The following is a 19264-nucleotide window of genomic DNA, read 5'->3' as shown; positions in this document are numbered from 1 at the left end:
TCTTTTTTAAAATCCGTGCCTAGTCAAACTATGTCACATAAATTAGGACAGAGAGAATATCTGTTAGTAATATAATTATGAAATTTTTATTATAGAAAGTATTATAATTTAATTAATTGAAAATATTAATAAATTAATTTACTTAGTCCGCTTCTTCCATATATGACTTTCCTGGTTTGGTTCTCCAATTGAAAGATTTGAAATATACTTTCTCCTACCTAGTTTCATGTCATCATCTATTTCTACTCAACAACACTGAAAAGCGCTTGCATGCGTTAGTATCTGTTGTAATCTTAAATTTTTACGTATAGACCAACTTCATCATTTTAAGAAAATATGTGTATACATTTCTTGTCCGTTTATATTTCTGTCTTCTTGATGTTATTCTTCATTATTTGTGTGAGACGTATATGTCCAAAATTACTGCATTTTTATCCCTAACCAAAGGTATAAGTTTTAAATCTTTTGATTTTATAACTTTTTTAGCTATTTTTGTGTTCAATTTAAATCGTTATTTTTTTTTTCCTGAATTTCTCTTCTTTAGATTTTCTCTAAGTGTACCTTTACTATTTTCTGAACTTATTATCATTATTTAAATGTCCTTTTTTTTTTTGCAATTGTCTCCTACTTCTTCACGTGGATCCCATCCTATTTTTTTTTCTTGCAATTGTCTCCTACTTCTCCACGTGGACCCCACTTTAATTTTTTTGCAATTATCTCCTACTTCACGTAGATCCCACCTTAATTTTTTTTTTAAAACTATAATACTATTATAGAAGAGTGGGTGGACGATACCACGCCCAAACCCTCTTCTATATTAGTTAAAATAAAATATAGTCATGCGTTGAACTAATTTCACATTGTCCTCAAATGGAAAGATGTTCATTGACGTGCTTATGGCTTCATTTTTTTTCCTTAAATAAAATGTTAAAATATGTCCTCTCTCTTTCTTTTTTTCCACTAAAGTTTGTCAATTTCTTGAGACTGCAAGCCGATTTCTTGAAATTGAAAGATACATACATTTTTTGGTACATCTATTTTGCAGAAATCAGAAATGCAATTATATTCTAACAAGTTTATTCTATCCCATCTGAATTCACACGTTCACTTAACCAAATTCTCACTAACATATCACACGAGGGCATTTGAATTACAAGGCACTTTACCCTCTTCTCAATCTCTAGGACTAGAAATTCTGATATCTCAAAAAATATCTGAACCTTTTACTTTATTCCTAATTAAAGAAAGAAATTTATTGGCACATGTCAACTATTGAATGGAAATTATAACATTACAACAGATGTCAACTATTCAAGAAAAGTGACATCCAAGTCAGGTATTATCCTGTTTAAGTGCAATCTGGACTCATGTTAACCTCAAGTTGATGACTTCAGTATTCTAGAAATTTTGTGAAACTATAATTTAAAACAGATAGGACTCACTTGGGAAAATATTATTGCCAGAAGATCACTTCCTTCGTCTTAATTTATTTCTCATTCTTTTATTTTTAATCTAGTAATAATTTAATTATAGCTTCTCAATTACTTTTTAATATATTTAGTTTTTATGACTTAATTTAGATCATAATTTTTCTTTAAAAAAATTTATTTTTCTCTTAAAATTCATGTTCAATTATTCTTTATTTAAACTCCGTGTCCACTCAGTAAAAGAAAAATGAAAAATGTTCACTCATATTGATGAAGCATTCAAATCATCGAAGATTTTTGTAGTTGGTATCCTAATTTATGTCCATATTGGGAATTTGCCATTTTGCAGTATTCAAGTATGGCCGAGAAAGAAGTTCCTTCTACAGAGGATGTTAAAAAGCCCACTCTCCCTATTTTTCAGAGATATAAGGTAAACTTGTAAAGTTTTTGCCTTTCTTTTTTCTCTCCTCGGTCATAAATTCATCATTATCATTTCTTTCAGCTAAGGAAGGGGATACAACTTTAAAGGGTTATACACACTTTACATGTGCGAAATGACAAAATTAATGTGCTTCTTTCTCATTTTTATCCTTGCGCCACACTCTATATAGCTAAATAAAGGGAAATGTTGATATCTGATAGAGTGAAGGGCGGAGATATTGGTTTTTATTAGGGTTTAAATAGGCGATTAGGGTGAATTTGGGCAGGGTCTGTCACACCCCATTTTAACCCAGGAGTTAAAGTAGAAGTACGACATATTAGAGATTCCTATTTTTTGTTATTTGTTTAAGGAGTCGCCACCTAATTATTTATGGTGAATTAGGACACCTAAAGTTTTATTAAAGTTGTGTTTAAAGTTAACTCTGTTTAAGGTCTGCGAAACTTAAGATTCTAGGTAAGGGTTCAATTAGTCTAAAGGGAAGGTATTAGGCATCCTTTAAGACCCATTAACAATGGTTAACCAACCGGACTTACAATTAATTAGGCTAAGTGTAAATATAGTATTTATGGAAAAAAGAAAGTAGCTTTGAAATATGGCTAAAGTTATAGATAGACATGTAAGAATGCCGTTTAAAATAGAACTTGTAGAAAAATAATAATTTGTATAAAAAGAGTATCTTTAATGCTATTTCGTAATACGACTTATAAATGTTGTTCAGATTCCAACCAATGATGTTATTTTAAAATAAAAAGCTCGCCAAAGATACATATGAGTAGAAAAAAATATGAATTAATGCAGCATTTTGATAAATATTTGAAAAAAAAATCAAATGGTGAGATATTAATGATTTTGTATTTTAAGAGTATGAATAAAGTACGAAAATAGTTAATGTGAGTTTTCTTTTATCTCTTTTATCATTTCTTAGAAACTATACTCGATCAAAGTATGTGCAATTTGGATAAATCTAAAAGGGCATTTTTTACAAACGTATGCTATAATTCATATTGGTCTATTCATTACGTTTGAATTCTTTAAGATAATGAAAATAAATTATGACTCCCTCAGCTAGAAAATGTAGTCATATTATTTTTTTAAGAATCAATTATAATATGTAAAAATATTATAGATGTCATAAATAACTATAATATAGAAGGAGAATGAAATCTATGGGCTAATCGTGAGTCTCTCCCTTAAATTAAACTATCCCTTATGTTAAAATTAAACCCACTAATTTATTAGAATTCATCTAAGTTAATAAGAATAGGACAAAGTGTTAGTCATACAAAAAACAAGAAAGAACACACAATAATAAAATAAGGAAGAGAGGAAAAGAGTAAATGGGTACGGCCCATTTATGAAGGCCCAATTGCTGCGAACTGTTTATGCTATTGGGCTTAGGCCCAGTAAATTGCTTTATTTTTGCTGCTGTGGGCTGTCCTGGTTTATTGGGCTTTGGTCCAGATTTTGTTTTCCACTTGGGCTGCGGACAGAAGGCTGACTCGAGAGGAGGATTTTGTTGGGTTTTAGCCAACGTCAAAATGCGGAAGGGGACGAGTCCCCTTGGACTCGTATGCGATGTTCATGCATAAAAATGAAAAGAAAGGATTAGTATACAATCAATGGATAACGTTAAACATGTGAGATATAAACTCAAATAAAAAAAACAGAACGTATATATTTTACGTATATTTGAAGTATACCTCATGTATGCATTGGTATACAGCCTCACTACTTTAACAAAAATTGAAGCAATTGTAGGTGCACTGAAAACATTCTAACCAGCTGATTAGGCTAAACATAGAAAAACTCAATTTATGATTATTTCAAACAGTAACAGTTGGGCTTAACATTGTGTTCTCATCAAATGAAAGCATCTGCTTCCTTTTAAAGTCAGTGGTTCACTTAGTATGGTATTGATGTCATATTATGGCAGCCAAACATAAAGAGTATCATCAAAGGATCAGTAGGCAATTAAATCTTAAACTGCGGCGTTCTATTAATGCTATCATCTAGAATCAAAACATGACAGGATTCAGCCCAAAGCAACTGCACCTATTCTCACCAAAATGCCTCATTTTAATGCATCAACTATTTGCCTCAAAGTGCAGTGACAGCTTATCTGAAAATGCAGCAGCAGTATCTTTCATAAGGCAGCAGTTGCCCATTTAATTGTTCTTACACACATTCATATGGTCTTAAGTATTTATCAAACTTCAATGATCATTTTTAAGGCTCAGTCTGAGCTCAAACTTAGCCAATCAAGCAAGATCATATTTAAATGAATTTCAACCTTAAAGTAGACAATCCCAACTCAGGAGTTAAACAAAGATTTACAGTTTACGAAGAAGAAGACTGTTAAGTAGTTAAAATAGATATAGAACACAAAAATCTCACTCTGTCTGAGCAAAGAGTAAAAACAGTGGCAGCCCAAACTAAAAATAACAAAAGCCAAGTTCATGTTAAGAATGCAGGTCGACCTGGGCCTTATTGGTGTTTACAAGTATTCTTTTACAGCAGATCAACAAGTGATTAAATCCCTTTAAACTCAGCAGTCCTTACTTACATAGACTAGAGCCCATGAGCTAACATAAAGGAACACAGTTGGTGTTAATTTCAAATGTGCAGCTCGGTTGGATAGGAATATGGCTTCAGTTTTACTGTTTGTAGTTCTAGAATGAATCTGAGCTGAGTAATTTGGTTTTGATGACTTAAAGGGAAACGATCTCTTCGCAGGTTCATTCAATGTATTTAAGACAGCAAACAAGGAAATTTTTCTGAAGAAGAAACATGTACAGCTACAGCAGACAAGGTTCAGACAGTTCTTGATTTTATCCTAGGCAAGACACATGTAGCATATTTGCATAAACATCAATATGATCTTATCTAAATAGAAACATGAACTAAAATTTAAGCGCACTGCTTGTGTTTAATCAAACAAACTCTGGGCAGAATCAAAAAATAATTGCCAACAAACCAACAGCCAAGTGTGAAACATTTTAAAGGATTTCAAGACTGATTTGTTAAGCATAGATAAACTGAGATGAGGAGGGGAATTACAGGATATCACACTGAGCATACATTATTTGCAAATCCTATTTTTTCCAATATGATGACTCACAGCTCCCTTTCAATTTTAGTTCTCAAGCATGCAGGATAAGTTTGGTCACAAAAATCACATTTTTAGGTCATCATGATCATATATTGACTCTACAGAACCTTTTGCCAACAAATTTGGACCTTTCAATAAACCAAAACCTGGACAGGACTAAATTCAAGATATGCATACTTAAATTGGGATAATAACATTATTAACATACCAAACAGCTCCTTTAACCAGATTTGCATTCGTGAAAGCATTGTTGACTGAATATGATTTTATCATACTCTTCAAAGTAGGACACACACGTAAACTAATAATATAATCTTAAGACTGTCATTATTAGTTAATAACTGATGCACTTGATCATACATATAAGCAGGTTTGATGCCCAATCTAAACCAACCTATCAACAAACAACATGATTAATGCACTAAACAAGCATAGAGCTACACTGAACAGAATTAAGCTAAGCTTAGCTAACCATAGAAAATAATTCATATGAACACCAGATAGAGATCTTAAACCATGTTTTCAAATGAAACACTGAATATACTAAATGAGCGTCAACCATCATCAAAAGATAAATATAACTTTCTATTTTACGACATCGGATATACAAATTTTATCGCAGCACCAACTTGAAATTAAAATCACTTCAAATATGCAAACAGAGAATCCAAACACACATCAGAAAATCAAGCGAACCAAAAAGTGGAAGGAAGGGATTGCACTGACCTTTTGTTGGTGCAGTGAACTAGGTGTCGATGTCTCGAATCTACACTCGAACGCGACGAACTCGAAATCGACTAAAGAAACTAAAGTTTTCAACCAACAGATAGAGTAATCGTTGGTTGCTTTCTTGGAATCTCCCTATATTTGATGATTAAACTTGGGTTTTGTAGGGAATTTTTTGTGGTTCCACAAATCTTCGTTGATTCGGGTTTCTTGCTAATCAAATCCTCTCTCTTCTCAACAATCTCCCCCTTAAAATGTCTCAAGACCCGTCTTATTTATAGGGTTTTGTGTGTGTTAAAGTGAAGAGAGGAGCGTGGGGGAGAGACAATCGGCATGGGGAACAAGAGGACAGAAGCGACAGAGGCGTGGGTGAGCAGAGGAGTGTGGAGGTGTCAGAGAGGAGGAGAAGTGGGGATAACGTGGAGGTGGTGTCAGACGCGTGGGATGGAAGAGCGTGGTGGAGAAAAACAGTGGGGTGTGTGTGCGGCGGCTAGGGTTTAGGGTGAAGGGGGAGGAAGAGAACGATGACGAAGAGAGAGAGGGAAGAGAGAGAGGGGAAAAGGAAGACGGCGGAAGGGGGTGGCGATGAGAGTAGGGAGAGGAGAAAGGGAAGGGAGAGAGAAAAGGGCAGGGGCGGCTCGGCTGAAGAGAAAAAAAAAGATTAGGTTTAGGTATTTTAGAAAATAAAGGGATAGGCTTGGACCGGGTCGGGTTAATTTTAAACGGGTATTGGGCTGGTCCATTAGTGTAGAAAATAGGTATGGGCTGGTATTTAAAATGTGGGCTGATCATTTGAGTAGGGGAATTAACATCGTATTCGTATTTTGGGCCATTAATTTGGCTAACAAATATTGGTCTTTCCTCCGCTATTTTAATTATTTCTGGGCTTTTAATTTAGTAAATAGTACAATGTTTTATTATGTGAAGATAAATAGTAATTAGTATATAGAAAGTAAGGATTTTACAAGGTGTTGTCTTGTAATTGATTTAACGAATCCGAACCCGAAACGAAAACGATGATGAACATTTAAAATTTGTGATAAAGTAATGCTCATAATAAAAAAAAGTAGCGAAAATAATAATAGTGAAAATAAAGTATTTAGCTCGTTAATAAATTTAGACGCCCGAGTGAATAAGATTAAGGAGGGACAAAATTGGGTGTCAACAGGGTCAAAATGAGTTACGTTAATAAATGGACAGGTCATTTAGTTGGGCTGAAATGGATTAAGAAACGGGATAATTCAACCTGTTCAATTTTTACTAAGTTTTAATATTCTATTTGTTTTTTATAATTTATTTAAATACCTAATAAAACTGTGCTTTTCTTTATCGTGATTATATATAAAATATCCAACATTTTGTTTTTTGATAAGACATCCCATGGGAGTATCAATTTGGGCAACATATCTGTTGGGAATAAAATAGACCCGCAAAAATAATTTTCACGGTATTAGTGATAAACGCGGAACACTAACTTATGGTTAAATCAGCAAGAATAAAATGCAGCAATAATGACATCAAAATTTTACGTGGAAACCCTTCTGAATAAGGGAAAAACCACGGCCAAGAGGAGCAGCTGATATCACTATAGTAAGGAATTTTACACTGTTTAGTCACGAGTATAAATACTCCAAAAATCACTACACACTCAAAAAGAATAAAACACTCTTTTGATTTTTCCCACCTCACTACAATATCACTCACACTATATTTTTCTTCACAGACCATTTTCTTACACAGTCTATGGTATACCTCACTTTGCTCTCACTCAGATGTATTGTCTGAGGTTTTGGTGTGTCATTAAACTGAAAGAGAGCTCCCTATTTATAGGGATGGAGTGTGCAATTTTTCCTCTTGGCATTAATTGGCCTGTGCCAATTCTTCAAACCCTGCATTTAATTTGGCCGGTGCCAAATTTTTCTTCCTTTGGCAAAGTAAACAATTGTGGGTATGGACCCCACGAATTGGTATCACTTTTTGACAAACTCTGCAATTTAGCCGGTGCCAAATTTTTCTTCTTTTGGCAAAGTCAAAAAATTGTGGGTCTGGACCCCACAATATCACCCATGAGTTGATCAAAATGGGTTTAGCTAATAAATGGGTGGGTGGATTACTCGGGTCATGTTTTCATTGGCTAATTTTGTCACCCCTAGTTTTGATAGTATTTTATGAGTGAAAAATTATCAAAATATTGGCAAACTTCTAAGAAAATATTTCCTGAAAAGAAATTACTTTTAAAAGAAAAGGAGTCTCTAAGTAAAGAATTGGCTGCATATTAAGATCCCTCTGCTCTCCAAAAATAGAAAAGGAGTCTCTAAGTAAAGAATTGGCTGCATATTAAGATCCCTCTGCTCTCCAAAAATGTACTATTGAATATCTGCATGCAAAGCCACTTCTGATGTATATGGAAAGTAAGTTGTACTGGACTAGGAGATGTAAGATTCTTAAATGCCAAAGCAAACAAGATTTTTCTTTATCTTTTGGTACTTTACACTGTATGTTCATCCACCAAAATAATAGCCAGAAAATTTATATTTTTTTGTATATTAATGTATAATATACATAATAATAGTATATTTGACTAGCGAATGTAATTATTTTAGGCTGATCAGTCAAATGTGTAACTTGCCCTTCTTTTTTTTCCTTTGAGCAGATCAATTTTTAAATTGGATGAGCTTGGTCAAGAAATAGGAAGGATTGCCTTACCTGCTGCGCTAGCTTTAACAGCAGATCCTATTGCATCTCTGGTTGATACAGCATTCATTGGCCATATAGGTATCAAACTTCACAAAATTTAATGTATTCCTATTATCTCACAATGAAACACAGACAATGTACATAAGTTATACTTATAAAACTAGGGTGACCATTAAGCAAAACAGGTTTTGAATCATCAAAATAAACTCTAAATTTGTCGACACAGGTGCAATTGAGCAGGCTGCTGTAGGAGTTTCAATTGCTGTATTCAATCAAGCATCTAAGATTGCAATATTTCCCCTGGTCAGCGTAACAACTTCTTTCGTCGCTGAGGAAGATACAATCACGAGATCGAGCCAAGACCTGCAAGATGATAAAAGTAAGGAACGGAATGAAGGAGATGCAGAAGCACTGGAAACCGAGTCACTGTCAAACAGTGAAAGCAAAAGCTTGATACCTAAAAAAGGTATGTTGGAAAATGAAAGTCCAGGCCAGTTTGGATTAGCTGAATTTAAGTAGCTTATTAGCACAAGTGGTGAAGCTGAGTTTATGAATAAACAGTTATGTGTTTGGATAGAACTTAGAAGTGTTGAGACTGAAAATAAGCAGCTTGTTACACACTCAAAAGTGATTCACGTGCATGTTGCTTCTGCTTTTTGAAAATAACACTAGCTTTTCATTTACTTTCAGGTTCTGCCGGGAGTGTAGGCAACTCTGAAGAAATGGCTACTAGCTTTGAAGCAGTGAAATCAAAGCCCGAAAAGAGACACATTCCATCCGCATCATCAGCATTGATCATTGGTGCTGTCCTTGGCATCATCCAAGCAGTAATTCTAATCGCTGGAGCAAAGCCTTTATTAAAATTCATGGGAGTCAAACCCGTAAGTTGATCTCTTTAAAAACAGGAGAGGGAAGAGAAATTTCCTACACCCCCGTCCCACTTAATGTGAACGTGTTTCACTGGACACAAAGTTTAAGAATGAAAGGAGGATTTTTGATACTTGTGGTCTAAAACAAGTCATAAATGTTTTTGTAGCTATAAATCATCACATTAAGGGTAAAATGAGAAATTTAAAGTCAAATTGTTACTAAATAGAGAAATGTGTCACTCTTTTTGGCATTGACTAAAACGGAAGAAGTGTCACATAAATTGGACAGAGGGAGTATTTTCTTCAATTCTTGTATCCTTCTTCCAACTCTTGGTGCCATTTTTTTTTTTTTTTGCTTTTTCCTTTGCGTTTTTGTGGCGGTAGGTGAAAGGGGGTTGAGAGGCTCTCGTAGTGTCAATTTTGGGTTCTATGTGATAGTTTTACAGGGCTCATCTATGTCAAGACCAGCACAAGATTACCTGAAATTGAGATCACTTGGCGCACCAGCAGTTCTCCTCTCATTAGCTATGCAAGGTGTATTTCGAGGATTTAAAGACACTAAAACTCCACTATTTGCAACTGGTAAGTAAATTAGGGATGTATGACAGTATCAAGCTTCAATGGACAAATTAAAATAGGGACTAGGAAGAGGTTAATTTAGTACACAATATTAAGTTTTATACATCAGATGTTCAAAAAGTAAATAGTTTTAATTATTTAGTATTCAGATCTTAATGCAACGTCTTATTATTTAGATGTGTATTCAAATTCAAATATTTAAATTTTAATACACATCTTAATATTCAGATTCAGACATCTTAATCTTAATTTAAAAAATGAGGCCCAAAATCTGACTCAGCTTTTTCCTTTTTTTTTTTTTTTTTTTTTTTGTGTGTTTTGACATCATACAGTGGCTGGCGATTTGGCAAATATAATTTTGGACCCTATATTCATCTTTGTTTTCCATCTCGGTGTCAGAGGTGCTGCGATCGCTCATGTAATTTCTCAGTGAGTAGATTCTAATCTCTCCTGATAAATAAAATTGTGAGGCAACAATTTCACGGATAAAATAAGTTTGGGAAATGTTTGACAGACATTCTTACTTGAATTGGTATTTTATAGGTACCTAATTTCAGTTATACTATTCTTGAGACTATTGGAAAAGGTTGATATCGTACCACCTAGTATCAAGTATCTTCAATTTGCTCGATTTCTTACAAATGGTAAGGATCTTCTTGCTGCTGTAAAATACTAAATTTATATTTTTCCAATAAATACAAAACCTACTCCATATTTGTGAAAACGAGGCTCTGGAATTTCCTAGGTGGCATTCTTATTGTGTCAAAATAAGCAATGCTTGCTTTCTTTCTACTTATATTTCTCATTGAATCCTCATTACCAAGTTTCTTAGGGCCCATTTGGCGATGATTTCAAATCAAATCAGGATGTTTGAAGTTGAAATTCTTTTTGGACATGTAATTTGGATCTCAAAAGTGTTGGGAATAAAAATAGACCGCAAGATATTCCCGGTATTAATGATAAACGCGGAACACTAACTTATGGTTAAATCAGCAAGAATAAAATGCAGCAATAATGACACCAAGATTTTTACGTGGAAACCCTTCTGAATAAGGGAAAAACCACGGCCAAGAGGAGCAGCTGATATCACTATAGCAAGGAATTTTACACCGTGTAGTAACGAGTCCAAATACTCCTAAGACCACTACACCCTCAAAAGAAAAACACTCTTTTGATTTTTCCCACCTCACTACAATATCACTCACACTCTATTTGTCTTCACAGACTAGTTTCTTACAGTCTATGGAATACCTCACTTTGCTCTCACTCAGATGTATTGTCTGAGATTTTGGTGTGTGTACAAATGATAGAAGGCTTCCCTATTTATAGGGATGAAATGAACCTATTGATGTCATTTGTGACTCAAGCAAGCACTTGACAATTTTTCAAATACAAGGAAGATGTTTTTTCTTCCTTAAAACAAGGAAGATGTTTTCTTCCTTAAAACAAGGAATATGTTTTCTTCCTCAAAACAAGAGAAATGTTTTCTTCCTTAAAATGAGGGAGATGTTTCCTTCCTCAAATTATGGAATGGACCCAACAAATCTCCCCCTCCAGTCCCATACACCTGAAGAAGGGTACACTGGCTTTTAGTTTGAGTGTATGCCGACAAGTTCTTTGCACAATTCGAACTTGTCTCTCGGTACCACCTTGGTCAGCATGTCTGATGGATTCTCCTTTGTGTTGATCTTCACTAGTCTCAACAGTTGTTGATCAATCGTCTCGCGTATCCAGTGATACCGAACATCAATATGTTTTGTACGGGAATGGTACATGGAGTTCTTGCTCAAGTCTAGAGCACTCTGACTGTCACAATGTATCTTGTACTCTTTCGGCTGGATCCCAAGTTCTTGGAGATAGCGCTTTAGCCACAACATTTCTTTACCAGCTTCAGCGGCAGCAATGTATTCTGCTTCTGTCGTAGATAAAGCGACACACTTCTGCAATCTTGATTGCCAAGAAACAGCTCCCCCTGCAAAAGTGTAGATATATCCTGAAGTAGATTTTCTACTATCAATATCTCCGGCCATATCAGCATCTGTATAGCCTTCCAAGACTGGATCAGCTCCACCGTAGCAAAGACATAACTTCGTGGTACCCTTCAAGTATTTGAGAATCCATTTGACTTCCTCGCAATGCTCCTTCCCGGGGTTAGAGAGAAAACGACTCACTGTACCCACTGCATGAGCGATATCTGGCCGTGTGCATACCATGGCATACATCAGACTTCCAATTGCTGAAGAATAGTGTACCGCTGACATCTCTCCGATCTCTTCCTTGGATGTGGGACATGTTCTTTTGCTCAACTTGAAGTGATTCGCAAGTGGAACACTAACTGGTTTGGTATTATTCATGTTGAATCTCTCAAGTACCCGATCAATGTACTTCTCTTGAGATAGCCATAACTTGTGATTCTTCCTGTCTCGAGTGATATGCATCCCAAGAATCTGTTGAGCCGGTCCTAAGTCTTTCATATCAAAAGACTTAGAGAGTTCTTTCTTCAGTTGGTTTATCTTCATTTGATCTTTCCCAACGAGCAACATGTCGTCTACATATAGTAGAAGAGCAATGAAGGTACCGTCTGGAAGTCTCTTGATGTATACACACTCATCCGCAGTAGTTTTCTTGTAGCCTTGACTCTTCATGCATGAGTCAAACTTCTTATTCCACTGCCTTGGTGCCTACTTCAAACCATACAAGCTTTTAGATAGCTTGCACACGAGATTATCACTTGAAACCTCAAAACCTTCTGGCTGCTGCATATAGATTTCTTCTTTCAAATCTCCATGAAGAAATGCTGTCTTCACATCCATCTGTTCAAGCTCCAAGTTCATACTTGCTGCTAAGCCAAGTATAACTCGGATTGAGGTCATCTTGACAACTAGTGCAAAGATCTCATCAAAGTCAATTCCTTTCTTCTGCTGGAACCCTTTGACAACCAACCGAGCTTTGTGTTTCACCACTTGTCCACTTGCATCCTTCTTTAACTTGAACACCCATTTGTTTCTCAGTGCCTTCTTCCCTTTAGGAAGTTCTACGATCTCATAAGTTTGATTTTTCTGCAGAGATTCTAACTCATCCTGCATTGCTATCAGCCATTTTTATTTATCCTTATGAGACATAGCTTCTTGAAAACTCTCCGGTTCTCCATCTTCAGTAAGCAAAAGGTATTCAGATGATGAGTACCTTTTTGATGGTGTATGGCCTCGTTCAGATCTACGAGCAGTTGGAACCATCTGAGAAGAACTACCATCATCTGTGTCGTGTGATGGTTCTGGTGAGGTGGGTTGTGGCTCCCTTTGCTCAGCACTCTCTTCTGTCTCCTCATCTTCTTCTGCTTCTGAGTTTTCTTCTGGCACTTCGTCATTATTTCTCAAGAACAATTCTGGTGCTTCATTTGAAACTTGAGCACCCTCATTTGACTTCTGAGACATCATGGATTTTTCAATGTCTTCTATTGTCAAATTTTCGTGAAACACAACGTCCCTGCTTCTGATCACTTTTTTCTCCTTAGGATCCCATAACCTGTATCCAAACTCTTCATTTCCGTAGCCAATGAAAATGCATGGGATAGTTCTGGCATCAAGCTTCTGTCTGAGCTCTTTGGATACATGTGCATATGATGAACACCCAAATACTCTAAGATGTGAGTATGTAGGATCCTTACCTGTCCATAGCCTCTCTGGAACTTCAAAGTTGAGTGGTACTGAAGGTGATCGGTTGATGAGATAACATGCGGTATTGACTGCTTCTCCCCAAAATGGCTTTGGAAGTTTAGCCATGTTCAGCATGCTCCGGACACGCTCCATGATAGTCCGGTTCATTCTTTCAGCAACGCCATTGTGCTGAGGGGTGCGTGGTACTGACTTCTCATGTCGAATGCCATATGCTCTGCAATATGCATCGAATGCCTTGGAAGTATACTCGCCTCCATTATCAGATCGGAGACATTTCAGCTTCTTTCCTGTTTCACGTTCCACCAAGACGTGAAATGACTTGAAGCACTCGAACACCTGGTCCTTCGTCTTCAGGAAATACACCCACACTTTCCGAGAAGCATCATCGATAAAATTCAGAAAATATCTGCTTCCACCGAGTGATTCAACCTCCATAGGACCGCAGACATCAGAGTGTACCAAACTTAACAACTCTGATTTTTTTGTTGAAGTGAAATTAAATGACACTCTGTGTTGCTTACCGAATAGACAATGATTGCAAGGACACAGTGCAACGTTCTTGTCAACATTTATAAGATTCTTCTTCATCAAGGTAGTCAACCCTTTCTCGCTCATGTGGCCGAGTCTCTGGTGCCATAAATCCTGAGAAGCCTCTTCTGCAATGTTGAGGCTGTCTGTACAAATTCTCAAATGTGTTTTGTACAATGTGCCACAAACATGTCCTCGAGCGATTGTCAAAACGCCCTTTGACATTTTTCATGTGCCTCTGCTAAAATGGTTTTCATACCCTTGTTTGTCAAGAGATACCACTGACAGGAGATTGAGCCGAAGATCTGGCACATGTCTGACATCCTCAAAGTGATTGTGCTCCCGGTACCTATCTTTATTTGTACATCACCAATTCCGGCTATTCCAGAGGAACTGGAATTACCCATCTTCACCGCTCCAAAGTCTCCAGCTTTGTATGTTGTGAAGTAGTGCCTGTGGGGAGTTACGTGGTAGGAGGCTGCAGTATCTACCACCCATTCCGTGTCTTCTCTTGAGACGTGAAGGCATGTCTCATCATGGGTAGTACAGTACGCTACATCACCTGAGATTGTGATGAGCGCTTCACCACCCTTGTTCTTCGGTTGAGAACTGCTCTTGCCTTGCTCCTCTAGCCATTTGTAGCAATTCTTCTTCATGTGACCCTCTATACCGCAATGGTGGCAGGTATAAGAAGGTTTCTGGCCATCCGATGATCTCCCCCGACTTTTGCCTCTACTTTGCCATTTTCCTCTACTGTTTCTTTGTTGTTTTCCTTGTGATCTTCCTCGATTCTCCGTCACAAGGGCATGAGTCTGATCTGTGCTCATGTCTTTCCTTCTTGCCTCTTCATTGAACAATGCATCCTTGACCACAAACATGGTAAGTTTGCCATCTGGGGCTGAGTTGCTGAGAGTAACAACTAGTGTTTCCCAACTATCAGGAAGGGAACTAAGAAGTAGTAGAGATTGCATTTCGTCTCCAAGTGGCATTTCTACACAAGATAATTGATTTACCAGACTCTGGAACTCACTGGTATGTTCGGCAACAGAAGTTCCACTTTTGAGCTTCATATTGACAAGGCGTCTCATCAGAAGGGCCTTGTTCCGAGTGGTTTTGGCCTGGTACATGTCTTCCAACTTCTTCCAAAGGGCATAAGCGTCGATTTCTTGTGCAACGTGGTGGAAGACACTATGGTCAATCCATTGTCGGATTTGACCAATAGTTTTTCTATTAATTTTCTTCCACTCTATTGACTTGGGCAGGTCAGGATTAATACCCTTCAGCTCTATTGGATCAAAAAGGTCTTTACAACTGAGTAAATCTTCCATCCAAGGTTTCCACAGCGTGTAGTTGGTAGCCGTGAGCATAATCATAGCTCCAGAAGATGAAGTTGACTCGTCAATGGTCATTTTTCACCTTCTGAATAATTTTCAAAAAAAAAAAAATTGAGGGACCAACCTACAATTTTTCAAAATTACAAAACTGACCGGTGACGTGGCAGCTGATGCAGGAGCACCAAGGTAATTCTTTTCTGATGTGGAAGTTCAGACTATGCTGCAACCACAGAGCATACTCAGACAAAACATTGGCTCTGATACCACTTGTTGGAAATAAAAATAGACCGCAAGAATAATATTCCCGGTATTAGTGATAAACGCGGAACACTAACTTATGGTTAAATCAGCAAGAATAAAATGCAGCAATAATGACACCAAGATTTTTACGTGGAAACCCTTCTGAATAAGGGAAAACCACGGCCAAGAGGAGCAGCTGATATCACTATAGCAAGAAATTTTACACCGTGTAGTAACGAGTCCAAATACTCCTAAGACCACTACACCCTCAAAAGAAAAACACTCTTTTGATTTTTCCCACCTCACTACAATATCACTCACACTCTATTTTTCTTCACAAACTAGTTTCTTACAAAAAGTTGTACTTTTTCTCAGAAATATCAAACCTTCTAAGCTTTCGGCGTCCACTTGTTCTCTGAAATATTGAACCACTTCACCATGCTTTGTGCAGTGTATAAATGAATCTTCACGACAAAGCACACTGTAAACACAGAATGAAGAATCTGGATGTTATTTCAAGATAAACTGTATACCTTTCATGCTCATAAAAAATACTAACTGATTTTCATTTCGTTTTTCCTCCTAATTTCAGGGTTCCTATTGTTAATTAGGGTCATAGCAGTAACATTCTGCGTAACATTAGCTGCATCATTGGCTGCAAGGTTAGGACCAACACAAATGGCTGCATTTCAGGTCTGCTTGCAGATTTGGCTAGCTACATCTCTTCTAGCTGATGGGTTAGCTGTTGCTGGGCAGGTGATATATGATCTTCCCAGTCAATACTTTTTGGCTGTCTCAAATAAACAAAGAGCCAGAGGAAAAGAGAAAGACCGGTAACTAATAAAATTGAAGAACTTCTAATCAGATGTATTATTTTTCCAAGAAATCTTAATTCCAACGAGAAAGGGAACCATTATTTGCTCCAAAAAGGCATATACAGTCAGACCGTATGACAGTCATCCTCTATAATAATCTTTCACTATAACAGTCATGGTTTCCGTGAAACCATCTTTCATGTTATGTTACATTATATGTTCTCGATAGCAGCATTTCGCTATAGAAGCCAAAAAAAATATCGAAACAAATGATGTTGTTATAGAGAGGTTTGACTGTAGCAGTATTCTCACTATAATGGTGTGAAAATCACAAGGCCTGGCTCCTAGGGTGGATCTTAAGAAGTTGAATTAACAGTTGGGAACTAAATTGTTGTTAGAAACCAACAAACAATTTACTTTGAAGGCTAAATCTGTCAATTAGAAACTAGCAAAAATGGTTTTTTTCTGCAGAAACAATGTGTTAACTACTCAAAGTTGAGGATATCTCTATATTGTTTTAGATATTTCAAACTAAAACATTTATACTTTCATATTCGCCACCATGAGAAAGCATGTTATGTGAACAAACTTCAAAACTCGTACCTTTCTTTCACCTTTCAGGCAATACTAGCAAGTGCATTTGCTCAAAAGGACTTCAGTAGGTGTACTGCTACAGCATCAAGGGTGTTACAGGTATGAATAGTTGTTCAATAGCAGAAATTCCCATATATTTTCAATAGCAAATGAACTAGTAACCATACAGTTCTTGAAAAATGCAGCTGGGAGTAGTTCTAGGGTTGGTATTAGCACTCGTTCTTGGAATTGGTTTACACTATGGAGCAAAAGTATTTACGAAAGATGTCAATGTCCTAAACCTAATAGGCATTGGAATTCCGGTACACACCATCTATAAACATGTCGTTGATACATATACAAATTTTTCACAGTAAAGGACTCGGTTCAGAACTTACCATTTCTTCCAATTTCAGTTCGTCGCAGCAACCCAACCAATCAATTGTCTGGCCTTTGTCTTTGATGGTGTAAACTTTGGTGCATCTGACTTCGCATATTCTGCGTACTCGATGGTGAGTAAGCTCACATGAGATATTCATTTCTTGCTGTCAACACATAATAAACATAGGATAATTACATTTTTGGACCTCTCTAAAACATAATAGCCAGTAAATGTATATATTTTGTATATTAAATATAAATATATACATAAAATTACATAAATATACATATAATATGCATAATAAGTGTATAGGTTTTTATCATACTTTAGTTAGTGCCAGTAATTAACTTTGGCCGACGGGCCAAAAATGGAAAAAAAAATCGTTTTGATCAAAATGGTCCACAAGTTTCAATAAGAAAGGAATAGGAACTTTACTTGTACATGGTAAAAAAATTTTAGTGTCCTCATATACAACCACACGCACAATCCCGAATGGAGAATTACCATCTTGAAGACATCTTTCTTTGTGATGCTCTGGGGATATTGTCAATTATTTGTAACTTATCCTGATCAAAGTAATCATTTATTGACAAGAACAATTTTGATCCTCAGCTTACAGTGGCTCTTTTCAGCATTGTGTTCTTGCTCATTCTTTCATCAAGTTTTGGATTTATTGGAATTTGGGTAGCTCTAACCATCTATATGAGCCTAAGAGCTTTAGCTGGCTTTGGGAGGTAGGCATCTGAAACAACATAGACTTATAGCTTGTTTGGCCAAGCTTCCAAAATCTGCTTAATTTAAAAAGTGCTTTTCGAAAAAAAACATTTTTTGAGTGTAGTAGTTTGTGTTTGACTAATCAATTAAAAAAACACTTTTGCGAGTGTTAGTGCAGTAATTTATGCCTGACCAGGGTTCCAAAAATGCTTTCGGAAAAAAGCTACTTTTTCCGCTTTTGCTACTATTCATCAAAAGCACTTATTTTTTTTTCCTAAAAGCTTGGTCAAACACCGCAACTCTCTAAAATAAGCGTTAAAAAAAAAGAAGAAGAGAAATTAGCCCTTTTGGTTTACCCAAAGCTTGGCCAAACATGCTATTAGGTGACCATGGGAATGCAGAAGCATGATCTGTTTATTTTCGGCTTCACATTTGCAGGATAGGCACCGGAACAGGCCCCTGGAAGTTCCTCCGGAGCTGAAAGTCTCTGTTAGACAGTTAATATATAAATATTGCTTTTATACAGTAAATTTGTACAGTAACCTTAAATTCCTTATAAGGACCAAAGAAAGCATAGGAGGGACCTTATAAGGCAATTTGTTCAATGTTGTAACACACGGTAGCACCACTATAGTATAGACCTAGTTCATTGGAGAATAATATTTGTACTCTTTCGTTCCACTGCAAAGATCCTCAATAAAAGTCTGGCAGATGAGGCTTCCTTTGTAGTTGGAGGGAAAAGAAAGAATCAAAGAATGAGATTTGGAAAGATATGCAATGCTCTTTCTCCTTACATTTCATTTAATTCAAGCAACACTTTGTACATGTAATCATGTTGATTATTTTCCTTCCCAAATAAACCAAGTCCCAGTCTCCCAACGCTCTTTTCTGACAAGGTAATGTTATAAAGATTAGGACCTCCAAACACTTTCTAGACTTGAAAAAGTTTCATTCTTATTATGTAGTATTTTCTGTCTTAATTTTTTTGATGCTCTTCAAATATTCTCCTACTTTAGTATTGAGATGGCAACTGTAAAAATACATTTGCTTAAACAATATATAATCAATATAGAAAAAAGATAAAGAAGCACAAATGAAGAGGGAAATCAAAGTCGTGTGAACGAATAGAGTAAAGAGCAACTAGTTTTTCTT

General features: G+C 36.3%; 1 pseudogene; it reads left to right on the top strand.

The window, feature by feature from the left end:
* The first annotated feature begins 1437 nt into the window (after window positions 1-1437).
* LOC132626294 (protein DETOXIFICATION 42-like) lies at window positions 1438-19008 on the top strand (annotated as a pseudogene).
* The last annotated feature ends 256 nt before the right edge of the window (window positions 19009-19264 follow it).

The sequence above is a fragment of the Lycium barbarum genome, chromosome 2, assembly GCF_019175385.1.
Source record: "Lycium barbarum isolate Lr01 chromosome 2, ASM1917538v2, whole genome shotgun sequence".
Lineage (NCBI taxonomy): Eukaryota > Viridiplantae > Streptophyta > Magnoliopsida > Solanales > Solanaceae > Lycium > Lycium barbarum.
Note: the sequence above shows the minus strand (reverse complement) of the source record. Positions and strands in the feature narration are given on the sequence as shown.